The sequence below is a fragment of the Leopardus geoffroyi genome, chromosome B1 (assembly GCF_018350155.1).
Source record: "Leopardus geoffroyi isolate Oge1 chromosome B1, O.geoffroyi_Oge1_pat1.0, whole genome shotgun sequence".
Lineage (NCBI taxonomy): Eukaryota > Metazoa > Chordata > Mammalia > Carnivora > Felidae > Leopardus > Leopardus geoffroyi.
The window spans coordinates 60650370-60654479 of record NC_059327.1 but is presented as its reverse complement, the minus strand read 5'-3'; the positions used below and the strand labels follow the sequence as shown (position 1 = coordinate 60654479).

General features: G+C 37.5%; 1 non-coding gene and 1 pseudogene across 1 annotated transcript; one reads left to right on the top strand and one right to left on the bottom strand.

The window, feature by feature from the left end:
• Positions 1 to 1519: 1519 nt before the first annotated feature.
• On the top strand, positions 1520 to 1626 carry LOC123596542. The gene has a single exon (XR_006711718.1). It is a non-coding gene; the product is annotated as a U6 spliceosomal RNA (small nuclear RNA).
• LOC123596367 lies at positions 1625 to 2469 on the bottom strand (annotated as a pseudogene).
• Positions 2470 to 4110: the final 1641 nt, after the last annotated feature.

The window sequence follows — 4110 nt, the reverse complement described above, 5'->3', positions numbered from 1 at the left end:
CAAGTAATGCTATCATACCTCAAGCCATTTTGAAAATTCCATATTTGATATTGCATCACAGACACTTTCCCACTTCATTCTCTGTGTCAATACATCAGACTTAAATCTGAATAACATTTTCACATACACATGCATATACACAAGCACACACACTTGCCTGCAGATTCGCTGGATTTGGCAAGTCAGATGAAAGTGGTTCTAGACAACATGAACTAGACATACTTTTCCTTATTTCTCTAGTTAGTAGAGCTAAAAATCCTTGAAACTATATATATATAGAATAAATATAAGAAGATTCTAAAATGTGGAGAGAAGGAGGCAGGCTGTTAGAAACTGTGATAACCAAGGAATGACACAGCAGTGACTTTCCTGAGTTTCCTTTTTTGCCTTATGTATCCCAGACTTGATGATGAAGTCAGTAACATGGAAATGTCAATGGTCATAAGCCAAAATACCCATGAAAAACCAACTTTTTCTAGCTCAATGACCAGGAAAGTGATGGCCAAGCAAGTTATAAAACTTTCAGGCAGCGACCATCCTACTTCAGACAAATACCAAAGAAAAATACTGTAGTGCTACTCTTACCCCCATCAGCAAAGACTGAGTGAGGAGACTAGACTCCCATCCTCACCAGGCTATTATAAGAAACTCCTAACCACCTACTCTCTGGTAGAGTGGTGTCAGAGAAGGCTAAATGCAATGGGAATTCAGGACGTTTACCCCTACTTGGAAGTAATATGCTCCTCTCTTCTGGTGCCAGTGGCGAATATGTGGAGAACCTAGTCTTTACCACTATTGAATAGCAACAAAGCATCCCTTCTTCCCATTGGGGTGTCAGAGGAGGCTCTGAGGAGATTCAGGACTCTTACCTGCTCCCTATCATCACAGTGGAGGCCACATAGAGAACAGCAATGATGCATTCCTCTTCCTCTCAGTCAAGATGATGTCAGTGGATATCTAGTTCAAAGCCTGAAATTCCAGCAGTAATGAGGTATCCTCTCTCCCCCTGTGGTATCAAAGAAGATTGAAAGAAGCATCTGGACTCTCACCTCCATCTGTCAATAAAAAAACAGTGCTTCTTTTCCCTCTCTGGAACACTATCCTAGGAGAATTGCTAAAACAGATTTTAATAAGACCCAAGTTTTCAACCATAATGCCCAAAATATCCAGAAAACGAGAGAATCACTCATCAAACTATAAACCAGGAAAGTCTCTATTTGAATGAGAAAGAATGATCAATAGATCCCAATTTGAAATAACTCAGAAGTCAGAATTATCAGAAAAGGATTTTAAACCAGCTATCATATCAAATGCTTCAATGTGCAATTATAATCATTTTGAAATAAATATAAAACAGAAAGTCTCAGGAAAGAAATTGAAGATAGAAGAAGCAATTTTAGAACTAAAAAATACTGTAATCAAATAAAAATCTCAACGGATAGGTTCAATAGCAAAATGAAGAAGGCAGGGAAAAAAAATCTGTAAACTTTAAGAAGAACAATAGAAATTAACCAACTCAGCGCTTGTTTTGGCAGTACATATACTAAAATTTGAATGATACAGACAAGATTAGCATGACTCCTGCACAAGGATGACACACCAACTCATGAAGCATTCCATATTTTTATGTAGAAACAAACATGGTTGGACCGAAGAACAAAAGGACCACAGTGGTGTGAGCTGACAGGGTGGAAACGGCTTTGGATGAACCACCTAAGGAATGTTTCCAAAGAGTAAAAAGGATGAAGATGTAGGAGATGAAGAGTATAAAGAAGGAACCAACACAGATAAACCCACTGTTAACAGTGACCATGAACTGCAATCTGTGGGTATCTCTACAGGCCAGTCTGAGGAACCAAGGAAGGTCACAGTAAAAGTTATACACACAGTATAAAGCACACAGTAAAAGCTATACACACAGTAAAAGCTATACACACAGTAAAAGCAATACATTTGGACCACAGAAGGGTAAAATAACAATAAATGCTAGTTGGAACAATGAGTGACTGACACCAAGAGCCCAGGCAGCAGCCAGAAACAAAATGCACATTCGTGGGCTTATGATGGTCAAGTAGTGGAGAGGCTTACAAATGGCAACATATCTGTCAAAGGCCATAGTGACGAGAAGTACCATCTCCACACCACCAATGACGTGGACGAAGATTTGGACAATGCAGCCTCCAAAGGAGATGGCTTTGCGCTTTCTGAAAAGGTCATAAATCATCTTGGGTGAAGCATCTTGGCAGAGCAGGCTCCTAAGTCAATGAAAAAGAGATGAGCCAGTAAGAAGTACTTAGGTGAATGTAAGTGAGGATCAATGGTCGCATAAAACACAATGAGGATGTTTCCGGTCATGCTTGCCATATAGAGCACAGAGGAGAACACCAGGAGGAGAAGCTGGATCTCCCATTAATGAGTGAGTCCCAGAAATATAAACTCAGATGCAATCAAGTGATTCCCTTCATCCATTGATCCAGCCAACTGGGCTGCCACTGAAATGATAAGAACTAAGAAAATGAGGAGAAGATGTGATTATAGAGATGATAATATGTCATAGAATTACCAATATTTCAATATTCTTATTATGAATGAAAGATATATAGTTATCTACATCTTCACACATATAAAAAAAGAAACAAAAATCAATATACTATGATAACATGTGTGAGTTAAGACATAATTTAAACCTATCCCCAATACTCTGCAATGTTCTGTTCATGCATTAACATATTAGCCATGAACATGGACACATGAGTATTTATGACATTCATCACCTCTGAGGGGTACCTGAGTGGCTCAGTCGGTTGAGCATTTGACTTTGGCTCCAGTCATGATCTCAGTTCGTGAGTTTGAGCCCCACAAGGGGCTCTGTGCTGACAGCTCAGAGCCTGGAAACTGCTCCTAGTTCTGTGTCTCCCTCTCTGCCCCTCCTCCACTCACACTCTGTTCTCTCTCTCTCTCTCTCTGTTTCTCAGAAATAAATTTTTAAAAATTAAAAAAAAATAAAAAAAGAAATGAACCAACCCAAATAACAAAGAAAATAGATTTTAAAAAAAGAATAAACAGGCCTTAGTGGCGCAGGAGACTATCTCAAAAGATCTAATATTTGTATCGTGGGTGTCACAGAAGGAGAAGAAAAGAATAAGGATAAAAATTTCCTAAATTCACCAACAGACATAAACCTATATTTGAGAGCTTATTAACTTGATTTGAGAGCTTATTTAACTCACACAGGATAATTCCAATGAAATCCACCTCAAGATTTATCACAATTAAACTGAAAACAAATGACACACACAAAATTCTTGAAAGCAGTGAGGAAGAAATAGTACCTTTCTGAGAGGGGAAAATAAAATTCAAATGGCAGCAGATATTTCACCAGAAACCATGTCAACCAGAAAAAGACGACATAACATTTCTCAAGTGCTGTTATAAAATCATTTTAATTCCAGAATTCTGTCTTTACTAGATAAAGATAACCTTTAAGAATGAAGAGGAAACCAAGACATTCTCAGATAAATGAAAAGTAAGGAAATCTGTCACTAGTATATAACCCTAAGTAAATGACTTGGCACAGAATACACCCGGTGAAAACACAAAACAAAACACAACAAAACAAACTTGGAAAACCAGGAAAGGACAAAGACATAGGAAAAAACAAAAACAAAAACAAAAAAATAGGTTAAGAAAATAGACTGAACTAAAAAGTAACAAGCAAGTTGACTCAGTATGCTATGGTGGTGACTATTAACAATGGGATCTCCATAGGAACCTTGATTTGCAGCATTTTACAATTTATTTCTGAGGTATGTATACCCCTACAAATGCCAATTTTAAGCTGCCAATATGGAGGATTAGCAAACACAGAGTTGGAAAGGGGTGAATGCGAATGACTCTTGAGCTAGTGCCAGCCAGCTCCCACACTGGGTAGACACTAAAGGTAATACTAAAAATAATGTTTTAGCAATTGTAGTATAAGTGGAATTGCAACAAAGTTGTTTTATAATGTAGATATTTTTGATGAGTTTTTCAAAAAATAATTTGTATTATTTCATAGTTTCTTCAAACAAAAGTCCACATGACAAACAGTGGGTCCCTTTGTTTAAACAA